Below are 19,998 nucleotides of genomic sequence, written 5' to 3'. Positions count from 1 at the left end.
GTCATTTTTGAGATTGCATCCAAGTACTGCATTTTGGACTCTTTTTTGACTATGATGGCTACTCTATTTCTTCTAAGGGATTCTTGCCCATAATAGTAGATATAATGGTCATCTGAGTTAAATTCACCCATTCCAGTCCATTTTAGTTCACTGATTCCTAAAATGTTGATGTTCACTCTTGCCATCTCCTGTTTGACCACTTCCAATTTGCCTTGATTCATGGACCTAACATTCCAGGTTCCTATGCAATATTGCTCTTACAGCAGCAGACTTTACTTCCATCACCAGTCACATCCACAACCGGGTGTTGTTTTTGCTTTGGGTCCGTTTATTTCTACACCGATTTCCAGTAGCATATTGGACACCTACCAATCTGGGGAGTTCATCTTTCAGTTTCCTATCTTATTGCCTTAAAACACAGGATAAATCTGAAACATTTTGGTGCTTCCAAAAAGTAAGAAATTATCCCCAAAAGGACAACAGCTCATTGAAAAACCACATGAGCTAATCTGAAAGAGCTCCCAATGGCCAGAGCTAAAGCAACTCGAGCAGCAAAAAACTCAAAACAGTATTCTAGTTCATAGAATAAAATATTCCTGAGTCGATATTGATATAAATAAATTGTCAAATGAATAAATAAAAATGGGAAAGGGACAACTCTTCTTTACAGGAAAATTAAAATTAATAAATGAGGAAATGAGGCACATATAACAATCACCTTCAGAACAGCATGAGTAGCATTCACAGATGGATGCTAAAATTAGTGGACAGAAGTTTAACGGGAAACAGATTATTTGAATGGGTTGCAAGTATCTCCCCCAAGACACTTGTTAATTACAATGGGGCCATAGTAACTTGACGGTGGGAAAACCCAACAAACACCACCTTACCCACATGTTCATGGTCAACATCACCAATTATAAGACACACTGGCATCACGGACCCCTGGGTATGATACACTGAGACGGGCACATCACTGCTATGCATGCTTGATAAAACTTTGATCTAATCATAAGAAAACATCAAACAAACCCAGTTTGAGAGACATGCTGTAAAAAATAACTGATGAGAGTGCTCCAAAAGCATCAAGGTGATGAAAGACTGGGAAAGCCAGAGGAGTTTTCAGAGCTTAGAGGATACTGAAGAGAAGTGCCCAGCAGATGGAATGTGGAGTCCTGGACTGCAGCCTGGAACAGGAAAAGGGCACCAGTGTTCCTGAAACAGGAGAAGGCAAGGGGCATGAAGCCCTCATCACCTGGCAGGAGGGCACCAGCATCCGCTTCTGTTCCCCTCCTGCTGTGCAAATACTGTCATTTTCTACACGTGCCATGGTGGGATAGAAGCAGCACAGAGGCCGAAGACTAGACCAATGGCGAGTCTTTCCATTAACCCTCCTGCTTCCATCTTGCAGACTGGCAGGCGGCCAGGGGCAGCCTCTGAAATCAGTGACCCCAACCAGACTGGGGTTGGTGTGTTCTACACAGACCCTCACACCTGTGGACTCCAGTTTGGGCCTGGTTTTATCTTCAGGAGACAGCCCAGAACTTACTAAAACATCTAGTGTACTAAGAAAAGCTCTGGGATAAAACACATCTGAGTTTAAAATCCCACTTACAGCTGTATGACTTAAAGTAACTTACTTAATCTCTCTGATCTTTGGTTTCCACATCTATCAGTGTGGATTAATAATGGTACTTAACATTAAGTGTTGGTTGGGAGGATTATATGAGACATAGTAAAGACTCAGTCATAGGTTGTTTGCCTCTTTCTACACCTGTATCTTTGGTGGTGTTGGCAAATTAATGGCAGGCTACTTGGAGGCATTAGGCTTCTGTCTAAAGTGAGAGGCAGCCTGGCTGAGTTAAGTTGTTCATTCTGTTGTGGTGGAAAGGCATCATTAACAACACCGCAATGGCCCGTTCATACAGAGACTAGATGTGGGCATGCTCTATGTCCCCCTGTTATGTCCAACTCTTTGGGACCCCATGGACTGTAGTTCACCAGGCTCCTTGTTCATGCAGTATTCTAGGCAAGAATACTGGAGTGGTTGCCATTTCCTACTCCACAGTGACTAGGTAATAAACATTAAAAGTTAAACACAGATTTAAAGAAAAACAAAAACCCAAATAGATCAGAGGTCAGAACTTAGATGGGCTCTTGAGAGTGAAAGAGGAAAAGGCAGAGTAAGGATGGGGCAAACTGATTGTTTCTATTCAATATCCATCTTCCTAGACTTCCTCAGTAATGAACTTGAGTTGTGTGCATGGTGGCCACTTACCAGCCAAAATTTTGGTATTATATTTTCCAGCTTCCCTTGCAGAGAGTTGTGTCCACTTGACAAATTTATGGCCACTGAAATATAAATGGATGATGTTTGGTAGAACTTCCAGGAAGGCTCCTTAAGCAGGAAAATGGTTGAGATGTACTCTTGTTCAGTTCTTTCTGCTTCCTACTTGGAAGTCAGGTTTAATGACTGGAGTTATTGTGACCATGCCTGAAGCATGAGGCAGCCTTGAGGTAGAAACCACAGCTAAAAGTGTGAGATAAAACCCTAAGTTCTTGATGACATAAAGAATCACCAACCAGGCTTGGACCACCTACCTCCAAGTGTGTTAGCTGCTCAGTCATGCCCTACTCTTTGCAACCCCTGGACTGTAGCCCACCAGGCTCCTCTGTCCACGGAATTTTCCAGGCAAGAATACTGGAGTGGGTTGCCAGTTCCTCCTCCGGGGGATCTTCCTGACCCAGGGATCAAACCCAAGCCTCCTGCATCTGGTGGCAGGTGGATTCTTTACCACTAAGCCACCTGGGGAACCCTACTTATCTCCAAACTTCATGTTGATTATGCATTATTTCCAGACTGTTAGTAGCAGCCAATAGAAATTCCTAGCTGATACAGGAATATATGAAGTAAAATTTGATCACTGATGTTGATCATCGCAGTGAGAAGGATAAATCCTTTTGGTGACCTTGACCTATTCTTAGCCCGGGTAGAAACATCCCTGGGTAGACTGTAAAATATCATTAGTTAGTGTCTTAATCAGAAGTGCCACATTCCTATGACAGTGCAATTATGATTTTCATTTTTTGGCATTGTGCAGAACAAGAGACTGCTAGGCCTGAGGCCGTGTAAGAAGGGACTCTGCTTAGACGCTGGGGTTAGTTCACTAGTCCAGCCATTTATCCCATCTGTTTATCAATCCAACTATCAGCTCACCCATGCATTCATATTCATCCATCCAACCATGTACCCACCGTATCCATCAATATCCATCCATATCCATTTATCCATCCATACCATCCAACTACTGCCTAACCGTCAATCCACCTACCTTTCCTTATCCAGCCATCCACCACCCCCTCAATTCACATCCAACCATATCCACCCATTTAGCCCCATGTCCAGGCATCCATCCATCCAAGAACATCTACTCAGGACACTCTGTGCCAGGCATGGAGCTTACTGATAAATGAGACACAGCTCTTGAACTTGAGGAGCTCCTGTCCCAGGAGTCCACATAGGGATATATACTCAACAAATGGAGTTGAGTCTATGAAACTTCACTAATTCCCCAGCATAAATATAAATTGGTGAGTTAGCAATATTGGAAAGGAGCAAGTTAAACCCCATGTATTAGTCTAGATTACCATTTATAGAATAATTACTTTGTGCCTGGCGCTTGACACGCACTATCTCAGTTCATCTTTACCATGATTCCTTGAGATAGGAATTTGGATTGGGTGGGATGCTTCAAGTTGTAAGAATCCGAGCACCCGGTGGATGGTGGTCTAGACTGAAGTCATTTAATCGTCTCACTGGACAGAAGGATGAGCAGTTCCAGGGACGTTCAGCAGCTCAGTGATGTCCGGGTGCAGGGTGAGCATCTCTGCATGCTCTTGGCCTCCCTTTCAGCGTGACATGATGGCAGTTGCAAACATCACGTTCTCACAAGGCAGCATCCACAGCAGAAAGAGAGGAACATAAAAGAAAGGAGAACCTCTCCCCATGCCTCCTAAGAGAGAGGAACTATTTCTCCAAATTCTCCAGCAGCCCATGGCCAGGACTGGGTCACCTCTAGCAGCAAAGGAGAATTGGAAGGCATGTGTCTGTTCTCCATGTCTAATGTGAAGCAGGGGAGGAAGACAGGGTTGGGCATGTTCTATAGTTATATATTATACACACACAAGGAAGCTGACACAGTCTTACAGACTAAAATGGCAGAATTCAGATTAAAATTCAAGAAGTTATGATCTTGGGCCCAGACTCAATCACTGGATAATTCCCTTATCAGCTGTACAAGACTGTGGCAAATTTAACAACTTTCCCATTCATTACACTTCTCTGCTCTTCCTATTAACCTTACATTGAGGTCCAATGTTGCCAATTCTTTCTATAAGGTGAAGAGGCACGTACAGTGTCTCCCCAGAATCGTGAGGGAACTGAAGTTACCAGTGAAACAATAAAAGTCCCAGGAAGGGAGCAATTTAACAGAGTGGTGATGGAGGCATGTGGCTAGAGTTAGCAAAATCCTAAGTTCAGCACAGAAGCTGGAAAACGATCCTTCACACTGGGATGGCAGATGAGCGCTTGCTGGCCCAGCAACATTTGCACCACAGAAGTAAAGTTCAAGGTGAACGGCAGGTCTCAGCCACCCAACAGTTTTAACACATAACGTATCTTGAACATAGCACCATTTCAGTGATTTCTCTCCATGACTATTAACACTGATTTCATTGGAAAATACATTTTGATTTCTGCTGGGCTGTGCCAAGACTCAAATGACCCTTTGTGTCATGTGGTGATTCAAGAGCTTCTTCTAATAAGTGGATAAGGAGCAGTGGGTGAGGAAAATGACTTATTAAGCCTACATTTGTCTAACTTCCCTAGTGGTCCAGTAGTTAAGAATCCATCTGCCAATGCAGATGGGCTCCGTCCCTGGTCTGGGAAGATTCCACAGGCGGCAGAGCAACTAAGCCCGTGCGCCGCAACCGCTGAACCCTCGCTCTAGAGCCTGTGCTCTGCAAGAAGTAGAGCGAAAAGCCCGTGAAACGCAACTGGAGAGTGGCTCCTACCAGCAGGAAATAGAGAAAGCTTGCGCATAGCAAAGAAGACCTATCACAGTCCAAAATAAAATACATAAATATCTATATTTTTAAGACTATGTTTGTCAAGTACAGTTCAGTTCGGTTGCTCAGTCGTGTCCGACTCTTTGCGACCCCATGAACTGCAGCACGCCAGGCCTCCCATTCCATCACCATCTCCCGGAGTTCACTCAGACTCACATCCATCGAGTCCGTGATGCCATCCAGCCATCTCATCCTCTGTTGTCCCCTTCTCCTCCTGCCCCCAATCCCTCCCAGCATCAGAGTCTTTTCCAATGGGTCAACTCTTTGCATCAGGTGGCCAAAGTACTGGAGTTTCAGCTTTAGCATCATTCCTTCCAAAGAAATCCCAGGACTTATCTCCTTTCGAATGGACTGTTTGGATCTCCTTGCAGTCCAAGGGACTCTCAAGAGTCTTCTCCAACACCACAGTTCAAAAGCATCAATTCTTCAGCACTCAGCCTTCTTCACAGTCCAACTCTCACATCCATACATGACTACTGGAAAAACCATAGCCTTGACTAGATGGACCTTAGCCGGCAAAGTAATGTCTCTGCTTTTGAATATGCTATCTAGGTTGGCCATAACTTTTCTTCCAAGGAGTAAGCATCTTTTAATTTCATGGCTGCAATCACCATCTGCAGTGATAAGTGAGCTCCAAATCTGAAGCACCAAAGAGTTACACCTGACCACATGGAGAATGGCATGGCAACCCACTGCAGTATTCTTGCCTGGAGAATCCCATGGACAGAGGAGCCTGGTGAGGTACAGTCCATGGGGTCGCAAACAGTCACACACGACTTAAGTGACTTCGCATGCACACGCATGGGTATGGGCAGAAATGGTTTAAGCTCCAGACAAGCTGTCTACCCACAAGGTAGAAGTGCCAGGGGTCAAGATGACAGTGCACCAGTTACTGGGTGCGTTGAGTAGAGGAAAGACACCCTAGCTCCGTGATCCAACTGGTAAAGAATGCTAGCTGCACCCTCTCCCGGGCCCATTTGGCTCCTGAGCTGCAGCTCCTGGGACAGCACTTCCGCCACTCTGGCTGCTGAGGTCGGGAGATGCTGTAGGCAGAATGTGCTTGGTCCCTTCAGTCATGTCTGACTCTTTGTGAGCCCCTGGACTGTAGCCCTGCCAGGCTTCTCTGTCCATGGGATTCTCCAGGCAAGTATACTGGAGTGGGTGGCTGTTTTCTTCTCCAGGGGATCTTCCTGACCCAGGGATAAAATCCAGGCCTCCTGCATTGCAGGTGGATTCTTTACTGCTGTGTCAGTTGGGAAGCCCTGTAGGCAAAATAATGGCTCCCCAAAGAAGGCCAGTCCTAACCCCAAGACCCTGTGAATATGTTCCCTACGTGACAAACAGGACTCTGCAGATGTGATTAAGTTAAGGATCTCAAACTGAGGGAATTATCCTGGATTATTTAAGTGGGCCTAAGATAGTAAAGCCTCTGCCTGCAATGCAGGAGACCCGGGTTCGATTCCTGGGTCGGGAAGATCCCCTGGAGAAGGAAATGGCAATCCACTCCAGCACTCTTGCCTGGAAAATCCCATGGATGGAGGAGCCTGATAGGCTACGGTCCATGGGGTCGCAAAGAGTCAGACACGACTGAGCGACTTCACTCAATGTAATTGCCCAGATCCTTCCATGGCAAAAAACAAGGGTCAGGGGTGGTGGGGGGTGGGCAGGGGAGCGGAGAAGCTCAGGGAGTAATTTGAAAACTCCAAACTTCTGACTCTGAAGATGGAGGAAAGAGCATGAGTCACAAAAATGTAAGCGTATGAAATTGTAGGCTTTCCTGGGAACTGGAAAAAACAGGAAAATGGGTTCCCCCTTGGAGCCTCCAGAAAAGATGCGCCCTGCCGACGCCTTCATTTTAGCCAAATACAACCCATTTTAGGCTTCCCCAGTGGCTCAGCAGTAAAGAATCTGCCTGCAATGGAGGAGCCGCAGGAGACGCGGGTTCGATCCCTGGGTCCAGAAGATTCCCCTGGAGGAGGGCGTGGCAACCCACTCCAGTATTCTTGCCTGGAGAGTCTGGTGGACAGAGGAGGCCAGTGGGCTATGTCCAGGGGGTCACAGAGAGCCAAACACAACTTAAGCGGCTGAGCGTGCAGCACACACGCACAACCCGTTCCGACTCCACACCTTCAGAACTGTAAGAGAATAAGCATGTAGCGTTTTACACCACCTGGCTTGCGGTAGTTTGTTACAGTAGGAACTGGAACAAGTACAGGGGCAGAAGTGGAAGCAGGCACCCACTTGAACATGTGCAGACAAGGATGAGACGGTCAAGTTGAGGCAGACATGGGCCAAGAAGGGGGAGGGGTCTATGGGAGCACCCAGCTTCAGGCACCCTGTGCTTCCGCCTCCACCGCAGTCTACCTTGGATAACTATCTGCACCAGCCTAGACCCCTCCCCAAAGCAGGTGGGAGACTCTTGTTTGGAGCGGATTGCCTACCTTCTGTCTGTGTGCTGGAAACACACCACATATCTTCTTTCAGGGCTAAAGGGCTGATGACTAAGCCCTTGATTTCAGGGGCTCTGGCCCATTTCCAGGGCCACACTGAAGGGCTCCACTGTGTTTCACCTCCAAAGTGTTTTCTTTGCTCCAATTTTAAATGATCTGCCTGATGGGACTGCTCTCTCTGGCTTCCTTGGGAGTCTTGGTTCATTACATCCATTAGCACTTCCCAGGGTGTTCCCAGCAGGAGCTTTTCAAAAGCATCCGTTCAGACAAGCAGCCACCTCCCTTCCAACAGAGCATCCTGGCTCCATTCTGGTTCCCTGGCAGTGGCGACAACCCAGGTGGCCTCTCTGCGGCTGAGACATATTTTCCCATTTGGAGAGAGAAACCGTGTGCCCTTGGGTGTTACACGGATTGCATTCTTTTGCAGTCAATGGTCCTTGATTGGGAAGATCATCACTTTCAGTGTTTACAGAGGAAGTGAAAAAATACCTCGGTGAATAAAACTGCTTTCAGCCTTAACTCAGGAGATATCCTTGTTTTACCTGAGTTGACTGTGATCACACGGCACTTCATGGACCATTGATTTGTGCTAGAAACCTCACAAGGGAGTGTCTGCACAAAGACTGGGACCCTGTCTTGAGCTTCAGATGCAAATTGCCTCGCTGTGGGCACCCAAGTCAAATAAGGACTGGAAGAAGTATATTTGGTCTTTTGCAAGAGCATTTTTTTCTCCAAACTGCTGGGATGAAGACCAGATTGTGCTTCACTGTTAAGTATCCAGAACACGTTATTTACTGAATGCAGAAGACAGTATTATGCAGGATTGGCTATGCAGACAAGCAGCAGCGTTTGAGGCTCAGAGCACTGAAAACTACGAGTCTACATAATAATAATGTCTCAATGCTATAAAATATCAGTGGAAGGCATTTTAATCCAGCTGCATTTTGTTTTACAGATTTTTTTTCTCATTATTTAACCAGAGCTGTTGATAATACACGCGGTAGTCTCCTAGAATCTATGGGCCATATGCAGATACAGTCAACTGGAAGGGCCACGGACAGCTGAAAAACTGGCTCGTAATGACTGAGGACATATTATACTGACAAAAAAAAAAAAATCAACAGCAAGGACTATATTATATTAACAACAACACAAAGTATGTGCCTTTTGGAAGCTTCTAGTGAAATGCTGGGAAAATGGCAAGCTTGCTGCCACCCCTTCCTGTGACAGTGGCAGATTTCATTAATCAACCACCATACTTTTCCTGCTAGATCAGAATGCTGCATTAAAATCCTTCTCTGCATCATCAGAGGACAGAGTTTTGGCATGCAAGATGAAAATCCAGTCTGCAAATTAGAGTCCCTATTAGCAATTTCATTCAAAACCCTTCAGTTTCTGAGGATTTTGCTCACAAGAATGCCTATGTATCTAGAGCAATGTGTTTGGCACTGGGAGAAAAGGGATACAATGGAGGTTTTGTTGCGCTAAATGGAATGAATTTGTAAGATGGGGAAATCTCCCCAGGAAAGATAATATTTGAGTTGGCTCCCTAAGGAAAAGAGGGAGTAGATGGTCATCAGAAAGGGGCAAGATCATGAAGAGCCACAAGGAAACGAGTCCACTCCTGGCACATCCCCAGGAAACAGAATGTGAGGGGTGAGGTCAGGAAGACTGTCCTTCTGTGAAGGACCTTGAGTGCCACACTAGGAGTTTTCTGCAGCAAATGGAGAGGTGATGAGAGCTTGTGAAGAGTGACCCAAGGCTCTCCATGTTTTAGGAGGATCCCCTTTTCAGCAGCAGGCAGGAGGTTTGCACAAGTGTGAGCCTAGAGAAAGGAGTCAATCGTCTTAAAGGGAAGGATGTTATCCCTTCCTCTCCCTTCTTCTCTGCCATGTCAAAGTCTTACGGTTGGCTCATTGCTAGATTGATGATCTTACATTGATATCGACTGGGGTCCCTAACCACTGGGCCACATACCACTACCAGTCCATGGCCTGTTAGGAATTGGGCCACAAAGCAGGAAGTGAGGGTTGAGCGAGTGAAGCTTCACCTGTATTTACAGCTGCTCTGCATTGCTGGCATCCCTTGGGGCCGTGGATAAATTGTCTTCCTCGAAACTGGTTCCTGGTGCCAAAAAGCTTAGGGACTGCTGATCTAGAGGACACTTCCTGAATATGTGAGTCTCTGTACTGCTGCCATTCTTCCAAATGTCTGGAGGTCTCTAGTGACCTGCCCTGCTCGAGGCTTGAAACTCTGTGAGGGTAGAGACCAGAGAGACGCCCCCTTGATGTTCCAGTACCAGTCTATTCCTGACCCACAGCAGCTACCCACAAATATTCATTGAACTAACTCATTGTAAGCTGTTCCCTTTTTTATCATTATTAAGTATATGGCTACTGCATGTTCTCTTTCATAGTGTTCATGGGGTTCTCAAGGCAAGAATACTGAAGCGGTTTGCCATTCCCTTCTCCAGTCCTGAATAGCCATTGGAAGGACTGATGCTGAAACTGAAACTCCAATACTTTGGCCACCTGATGCTAAGAACTGACTCACTGGAAAAAACCCTGATGCTGGGAAAGATGATTGAAGGCAGGAGAAGGGGGTGACAGAGGATGAGATGGTTGGATGGCATCACTGACTCAATGGACATGAGTTTGAGCAAGCTCCGGGAGTTGGTGATGGACAGGGAAGTCTGGCGTGCTGCAGTCCATGGGGTCGCAGAGTCAGACCCGACTGAGTGAACTGAACCGAATTGCCTGTTCCAGGCTTCCCAGGTGGCGCTAGTGGTAAAGAACCCACCTGCCAACGAAGGAGACAAAGGAGACATGGGTTTGATCCCTGGGTTGGGACGATCTCCTGGAATAGGAAATGGCAAGCCATTCCAGTATTCTTATTTGGAGAATCCCAAGGACAGAGGAGGTTGGCGGGCTGCAGTCCACGGAGTCACAAAGAGTCGGACACGCTGAGTGACTGAGCATACACGTGCTGCGTGTCCTGCCCTGGTGAGCAGATTTCAATATTTTCCAAGCAGGAGAGCTTTTTTTCCAGACGCCTTTCTCTAATCTCCTTCCACTTCAAGAGAAAGCCTTCTCTTCTCCATTCCCACAAAACCAACTTCACTCTCATCCCTTCAAAGAAGGCTATTGTCAATAATATGCAGATCTGTTTATGGTTTCAGAACTTGGGCCTAACAAGTCTATGGGGGAATACACTTCTCATATACCCCTGCCTAAAGGGAAAACTCTGCTGTCCTTTTGTATCCAGGGGCTTTGTTCTCTCAGACTCTTGAAATTTTATAGGTGCAAGCAACCAGACAGAGCCAACCTCATCGTGTTACAGGGAGCAGCCAAAGCCCTCTTTCACCCAGCTTCTGAGAGGCAGAGTCAGGATTAACTTGGTCTCCTGACCTCTCCATCTTCCACAAAATGTCACAGCTGCCTCTCCTATTCACTCGGTGCATGATCCATGAACTCACTGCAAAGAGCTGTTAATGGAGATGACAGCCATATATAGATTACTGACTTTGAAAGGAACAACATTTTTTTTTTCCAAACAAAATCCATTTTACACTACAGTGGCATGGAACATGATTTTTAGGGGATGATGTCAAGAGCTCTAGAAGACTGGACAGTCTTGTCTCATGTTGTTTGCATAAAGCCAGTTGATGTCCTGTCCTGGCAGATGGAGTCCACACAGGCTACAACTAGGGGACAGAGTTAGTAGTCAGGCTGACTGAAGGAGGGAAGACTTACAAAACATCCACCACAGGGCAAGTCCTTACTCCCTCTCAAATTGGTTATTTTGTTGTTGATGATGATGATGTTTCTGGATGCTACAGCTCAAGCCTGGATGTTACCATTCACCCCTGAAGGATCCAGGAGAAAGCTGGGGGCGGGGCGGGGGCTGGACTGAATGATGAAGGAGAGAACTAGCATTTATTAAATCCAGCCCAAGGCCAGGACCAGTGCCAGAAACTCCCGTATCTGTTTGATTCCTCTCACACCCAGCGAGCAGACATTGCCGTTTAAGTAGACTGCATTACTTCGCATATACAGCGTCTCAGACCCTAGCTGTCAGTTCCACACTGCCGCCCAGAAATTGCTATAAAATGGATGCTGTGTTCATTTCTTTATCTTTGCATTATGCACACTCTTTAGGAACACAGATCATTTGCATTCATAGGTTTCCTTTCAGTAAAAAGGGTTAATAATAATTCCTACTTAATAGCATGGTCATGCATGGAAGATGCTCAGAACAGTGTCTGACTCGCAAAGTTTCTCGGTAAATTGTAATTACTATAATGATGATGATTGATATTATTTTTGTTTATTTAGTGATGCATGTTTCCTTTTCAAAATGAAGCTAATCTTTTTCTAATAACCAAAGTAATATATAAAAAGTAGAAAATAGAGACTAGCAATAAATATTAAACACTTTTAATGCCCTGGCTAGATTATCTTAGATCCTTTTTGGATACATATGCACATAATACAAGCTCTCTTTCTCTCACACACACATAAATCTGTTTCCAAAACACATTGTAAGCTATCAAAATTTAACGCAAATAGCAGTCATTCATCTAATCACTCACTCACTCACTCACCCAACAGAAATTGTTGAGAATTGACAATGTGCTGGCATTGCTAAGGCTGGATGAGGTATTGAGCAAGGCTGGCTGCTTTTCCAAGCTTTCAGATGCTTTTCACAGCTTGAAATGAGTGACTTTGAGAAGTATGCAGAATTTCTGTAGGAGAAACAAACCTGGCTGGCTGAGGCAGAACAGACCCCCAGGGCCCCTCATTTGACACTATTTCCATAAGCACCTGAGGACATTCAGACCTTGGCCCTCCCCCATCCTCCTGGACTCCCCTCTTCTCCCCTCCCCAACAGACACAGTTGGCCCAGAAGGTAAGATCACCCATTGCTCCCATTGACTGTGAGAAGCTTTTCGGGTAGTGTGAAAACAAAGATACTAAATTTTTACAGGGAAACATGATTGTTTCTGAAACAAACAAACCTCATTTGATGATTAAATATGAGGAAAGCAAGAGGAGAACTATTTACTGTTGGCAATTCATCAGACTTCACCCATCTGGTGGCCGAGGCCAGCTCTCGTCCCTAGCTGTGTTGTGGGAACAATTCAGGCCACTCAGAGCCACCACAAGGCCTGCCAGCGAGCTCTGCCCAGACTGCTGGGGAAGGAGTAGTGGGTGTGGATTATTTATGTTCCCTTTCAAAACAAACCCAACAAAAGAACAAAGCTCCTCTTTTGCTGGCAACGTTAGCAGCCCCGACATATGGCACTGCCAGGTTCTTTCTGCTGAGGAGTGGGCGTCCAGGTTGTGCAAAGGTGCTGCCTGCAGCCATCTCCTGGGTGCCAGCTCGTTTCACTCTGAGCTGAATTCTAACTGTGAAACAGGGCAGTGGGGGGCGGGGGAGGAGAGAGGTTGGGGGTGAAGATGTGATTTTGTGACTGAGGAGACATGCCCATCCAGATCATCATACACGTGGTCCAAACCCATTCTCTGGAAGAAGCATGAGATCCTATGTGTGTGTGTGGGTGGGGAGCGGGGCAGGAAGGTGAAGGACAAGGGTCTAAAGAGAAGTGGAGAGGGGAGCAGGGCACCTGGAAACCCAGACTCACAACTGGAGTTGCTTGTAGACTTCTGATCACAATTATTGGTGCATTGGTGCTTCCCAAGTGGTGAGTGGTTCAGGAGTCTGCCTGCCAATGTTGTAGCCACGCATTCCAGGAAACAAAGTCACTCCGAAGGACAATGCAGATAGTGGAGTGCAGTTAATTACACTGGTGGGCCCAAGGCAGAGTCTCCTCTTAGCCAAGGACCTGACCAGTTTTTTGTGAAAACCTTATATACACTGTGAAGAAAGCTGAGCACCGAAGAACTGATGCTTTTGAACTGCGGTGTTGGAGAAGACTCTTGAGAGTCCCTTGGACTGCAAGGAGATCCAACCAGTCCATCCTAAAGGAGATCAGTTCTGGGTGTTCACTGGAAGGACTGATGTTGAAGCTAAAACTCCAATACTTTGGCCACCTGATGCGAAGAGTTGACTCATTGGAAAAGACTCTGATGCTGGGAGGGATTAGGGGCAGGAGGAGAAGGGGACGACAGAGGATGAGATGGCTGGATGGCATCACAAACTCAATGGACATGAGTTTGAGTGAACTCTGGGAGTTGGTGATGGACAGGGAGGCCTGGCATGCTACGATTCATGGGGTCGCAAAGAGTCAGACACGACTGAGCAAATGAACTGAACTGAATATATACCCTAAGTGTACGTGCTCAACCCCCTCCCCCAACCCCCCCGGCCAAATTCTCTGAAACTAGTCTGAACAAAGGAAAGATACAATCAAAGTTAACCTGTGATTCATCGGCCTTAAACCTGTGATTCATATGCCTTAAGACTAGGTAGTTAACAGTGGACAATTATCAATAGGCCTGTGGTCATACCCCAATAAGCATAACAGAATTTATGATTCTATTCAGTTACATCAGATAATTAGGGTATTCTTTTAGGTGATGGAGAGTCTAGTTACGCGCCTTGGGGCTCTTCAAACCAGAGGGGTCTGGTTTTCCAGTTGGTATGTCATTTCCATAGATACTGGGCATATAGCTCAAAGTCCACAGTCCACCCCAAGATGGAGTTCTGCTTTCAAGACAGAGCCTGTTCTGTCTATTTCCTCCTTCACCACAGCAGGAGACACAATAGATTCATGTTTGATCCCTGGGTTGGGAAGATCCCTTGGAGAAGGAAATGACAATCCACTCCAGTATTCTTGTCTGGAGAACAGCAAGTATTCTTGCCTAGACAGAGGAGCCTGGCAGGCTACAGTCTATGAGATGGCAAAGAATTGGACATGACTGTTCAACTAAGCACTCTCACACAACCACAGTTAACTCTAAAAGGTATTGTGAAATTTTTGGCCTCTAGCACAAGTGCTTATGAAAAACATCACAGTGAAAATAGCCAGAGTGGGTGAAAACTGTATTTTCAGGCATGACTTGGGTCTCAAAATTGATGTTTAGTAGAATGTGGCTTAACTATAATTTTTGCACTCGGGGTTCTGAAATGATAGATGTGGAGAACCCGTGCAGGGCTGGTGGCACAGGTTGTGCCCTTCTGGGGGTACTGAACTTTGCTGCTGACACACAGCAAGGCAGGAGGCCAAGGCAGAAGTCAGAGCACTGACCTGGGTTCTGTGTGTGTGTGTGTGTGTGTGTGTGTGTGTGTGTGTGTGTGCGCGCGCACGCGCACATGCACACACACGCACGTGCACATGGAAGCAGGTCCTTGAAGCAATTAAAACAATGGACAATGCACGTTTTCTAATGTCAGGTGCAGCATGCTGCTGTGTCCTGAGGGACTCACCAAGTCTGGGCACACTGGGACTGGGAAAGACACGGGCATATATAGATGCACACTTTTCCCCTTGTTTTATTTTTATCTATCTACGTAGAAGCTCAAGACATGAATACTGAAGTGGTTTGCCATTCCCTTCTCCAGTGGACCACATTCTGTCAGACCTCTGCACCATGCCCCCTCGTCTTGGGTGGCCCCACACGGCATGGCTTAGTTTCATTGAGTTAGACAAGCTGTGGTCCGTGTGATCAGATTGGCTAGTTGTGACTGTGGTTTCAGTCTGTCTGCCCTCTGATGCCCTCTCTCAGTGCCTACCATCTTACTTGCGTTTCTCTTACCTTGGACGTGGGGTATCTCTTCACGGCTGCTCCAGCAAAGTGCAGCTGCTGCTCCTTACCTTGGACATGGGGTATGAAAAGGCAAAAAGATAGGATACTGAAAGATGAACTCCCCAGATCGGTAGGGGCCCAATATGCTACTGGAGATCCGTGGAGAAGTAACTGCAGAAAGAATGAAGGGATGGAGCCAAAGCAAAATCAACACCCAGTTGTGGATGGGACTGGTGATAGAAGCAAGGTCTGATGCTGTAAAGAGCAATACTGCATTCCAGGAACCTGGAATGTTAGGTCCATGAATCAAGGCAAATTGAAAGTGGTCAAACAGGAGATGACAAGAGTGAACATCGACATTCTAGGAATCAGTGAACTAAGATGGACTGGAATGGGTGAATTTAACTCAGATGATCATTATATCTACTACTGCGGGCAGAAATCCCTTAGAAGAAATGGAGTAGCCATCATAGTCAACAAAAGAGTCTGAAATGCAGTACTTGGATGCAATCTCAAAAATGAAAGAATGATCTCTGTTCGTTTCCAAGGCAAACCATTCAATATTGCAGCAATCCAAGTCTATACACTGAAGAAGCTGAAATTGAATGGTTCTATGAGGACCTATAAGACCTTCTAGAACTAACACCCCAAAAAGATGTTCTTTTCATTATAGGGGACTGGAATGCAAAAGTAGGAAGTCAAGAGATATCTGGAGTAACAGGCAAACTTGGCCTTAAGAGTACAGAGTGAAGCAGGGCAAAGGCTAACAGAATTTTGCCAAGAGAACACACTGGTCATAGCAAACACCTTCTTCCAACAACACAAGACAAGACTCTACACATAGGCATCACTAGATGGTCAACACTGAAATCAGATTGATTACATTCTTTGCAGCCGAAGATGGAGAAACTCTATACAGTCAACAAAAACAAGACCGGGAGCTGACTGTGGCTCAGATCATGAACTCCTTATTGCCAAATTCAGACTTAAATTGAAGAAAGTAGGGAAAACCAGTAGACCATTCAAGTATGACCTAAATCAAATCCCTTATGATTATACAGTGGAAGTAAGAAATAGATTTAGGGACTAGATCTGATAGATAGAGTGCCTGATGAACTATGGATGGAGGTTCATGACACTGTACAGGAGACAGGGATCAAGACCATCCCCATGGAAAAGAAATGCAAAAAAGCAAAATGGCTGTCTGAGGAGGCCTTACAAATAGCTGGGAAAAGAAGAGAAGTGAAGAGCAAAGGAGAAAAGGAAAGATATATCCATTTGAATGCATAGTTCCAAAGAATAGCAAGGAGAGATAAGAAAGTCTTCCTCAGCGATCAATGCAAAGAAATAGAGGAAAACAACAGAATGGGAAAGACTAGAGATCTCTTCAAGAAAATTAGAGATACCAAGGGAACATTTCATGCAAAGATGGGCTCAATAAAGGACAGAAATGGTATAGACCTAACAGAAGCAAAAGATATTAAGAAGAGGTGGCAAGAATACACAGAAGAACTATACAAAACAGATCTTCACAACCCAGATAATCACAATGGGGTGATCACTCACCTAGAGCCAGACATCCTGGAATGTGAAGTCAAGTGGGCCTTAGAAAGCATCACTATGAACAAAGCTAGTGGAGGTGATGGAATTCCAGTTGAGCTAATTCAAATCCTAAAAGATAATGCTGTGAAAGTGTTGCACTCAATATGCCAGCAAATCTGGAAAACTCAGCAGTGGCCACAGGGACTGGAAAAGGTCAGTTTTCATTCCAATCCCAAAGAAAGGCAATGTCAAAGAATGTTTAAACTACTGCACAATTGCACCCATCTCACACGCTGGCAAAGTAATGCTCAAAATTCTCCAAGCCAGGCTTCAGCAATTTGTGAACCATGAACTTTCAGATATTCAAGCTGGTTTTAGAAAAGGCAGAGGAACCAGAGATCAAATTGCTAACATTTGCTGGATCATCGATAAAGCAAGAGAGTTCCAGAAAAACATCTACTTCAGCTTTATTGACTATGCCAAAGCCTTAACTATGGATCACAATAAACTGTGGATAATTCTGAAAGAGATGGGAACACCAGACCACCTGACCTGCCTCTTGAGAAATCTGTATGCAGGTCAGGAAGCAACAGTTAGAACTGGACATGGAACAACAGACTGGTTCCAAATAGGAAAAAGAATACGTCAAGGCTGTATATTGTCACCCTGCTTATTTAACTTATATGCAGAGTACATCATGAGAAACGCTAGGCTGGAGGAAGCACAAGCTGGAATCAAGACTCCAAGGAGAAATACCAATAACCTCAGATATGCCGATGACACCACCCTTATGGCAGAAAGCAAAGAAGAACTAAAGAACCTCTCGATGAAAGTGAAAGAGGAGAGTGAAAAAGTTGGCTTAAAGCTCAACATTTAGAAAACTAAGATCATGGCATCCAGTCCCATCACTTCATGGCAAATAGATGGGGAAACAATGGAAACAATGAGAAACTTTATTTGGGGGGCTCCAAAATCACTGCAGATGGTGATTGCAGCCATGAAATTAAAAGATACTTACTCCTTGGAAGGAAAGTTATGACCAACCTAGACAGCATATTAAAAAGCAGAGACATTCCTTTGCCAACAAAGGCCCGTCTAGCCAAGGCTATGGTTTTTCCAGTAGTCATGCATGGATATGAATGTTGGACTATAAAGAAAGCTGAGTGCACAAGAACTGATGCTTTCGAACTGTGGTGTTAGAGAAGATTCTTGAGAGTCCCTTGGACTGCAAGGAGATGCAACCAGTCCATCCTAAAGGAAAAACTGATATTGAAGCTGAAACTCCAAAATTTTGGCCACCTGATGTGAAGAGCTGACTCATTTGAAAAGACCCTGATGTTGGGAAAGACTGAAGGCAGGAGGAGAAGGGGACGACAGGATTAGATGGTTAGATGGCATCACCGACTCAATCGACATGAGTTTGGGTAAACTCCGGGAGTTGGTAATGGTCAGGGAGGCGTGGTGTACTGCAGTTCATGGGGTCACAAAGAGTCAGACCCGACTGAGTGACTGAACTGAACTGAACTGATGTAGAAGCTAAAAATAACACAAATTAATCTGTACACAAAAGAGAAACAGACTCACGGACGTAGACAACAAACTTGCCTTTTCATAGATGCACATTTTTCATGGTTGCATAAGTGCATGTTTTAAAAACCAACATTCATCCTCAGCGATTGTAAAATCCCCCTAAAGACTTGTTCTCTTGGCTCAGCTCCAAGCAGTGGAATTTATTACCTTAAGCTAAGATTAACTGGACTGCATAGGGTTTATTCCTCCTTTGTTTTTCCTCCTCCCAGAGATTTAGGGATCATAATTCCATTCCTGAAACCACCACCTCACACCTGGGGCCGTCACAAGACGAGCCCTCTCCTTCTTGCCCTTAGTATGCCCCAGGGACCAGAGCCTTTCAAGGGTGCCCCCTTGAAAGGCTAATCCCTCAGCAAAGGCAAGACAGGTGGAGATAGCATTTCTCCAAGTTAAGATTCTCCCATCCTATACTCAGAGAAAAAAAATTAAGAACAAAAATGAAAGAAATGTGAACACTTGTATTTTCTTAGGGTATTTCTCTTTTAGAGTAAAGATAACACAACAGTCCATAGCCATTGTCTCTACCATCTTCCTCGGAGGGACCCAGAAGGATGGTGATTGCCCTTGTGTGCGGGATGCCAGGACTCATTCCCCTTCGAGGGGCGACCTGGGGGCTGTGACATGCCCTACTCCTGCCACTTGCCTATTAGAGATCATCAAGTTATCCTTTTTGCCAGCCAGTGAATAAAATCTGAAAGTATAAAATGCAGTTTGTAAGAAAGAGGAAAGAGGCAATCCAGTATCTGCTAAAGCATGAAAGTGTGTTAGTCATTCAGTCTTGTCCAACTCTTTGCGACCCCATGGACTGTAACCCACCAGGCTCCTCTGTCCATGGAATTCTCCAGGCAAGAATATTGGAATGGGTTGCCATTTCCTTCTCAGGGGATCTTCCCAACCCAGGGATCGAACCCGGGTCTCCTGCACTGCAGGCAGATTCTTTATCTGAGCCACCAGGGAAGCCAAGGCTTCCTGCTAAATCCAGGTTTGTTTCCTGAGACTGTCCTGTCTCCTGCAGGCACACTCAGGTCCACAGTGAAGCAGCTTTGCTCCAGAGTTACTTTGCTGGAGACCCTATCAGAAAATGAGGTGTGTGCAGACCCTAGCACTCAGAGTTGAAAGAGAACAATGCAGGGGTGAGCCCAGGACAACTAGGTTTTCCAGGCTGAGAAGCAAAACTGAGCAACTCTCACTGAAAAGCTAACAGATCTTTGGCCGTTTTATACTGTACACTAAGACATGTAAAAACCATTCTTAGCTCTGTACTTTGTAGTGCTTTTGTACCTCTCTGTACTTTTTTTTCCGCAAGGGTGCTGTCCAGAATTTGCTTAAATACGTCTAAGCCACAGGACACTCACTACCTCCCAAAGTCACCAAATCCATTCAGGAGCAGCTATAATGGCGAGAACACATTTCTTTATACTGAGTTACAAATTGTCTCCTACATCTTATCACTGAAGAATGACTTTAAGAGCTGAGTTTAATCATTTTAAGACTGATTTAAATTTCCATAAATGTTTTTTGGTGGAAATCATCTTCCATGACTTATTCCCCTGCCTAGCAGCCATACTGTAACCTTTTCT

This window comes from Capra hircus, chromosome 3 (assembly GCF_001704415.2).
Source record: "Capra hircus breed San Clemente chromosome 3, ASM170441v1, whole genome shotgun sequence".
NCBI classification, from domain to species: Eukaryota; Metazoa; Chordata; class Mammalia; order Artiodactyla; family Bovidae; genus Capra; species Capra hircus.
Note: the sequence above shows the minus strand (reverse complement) of the source record.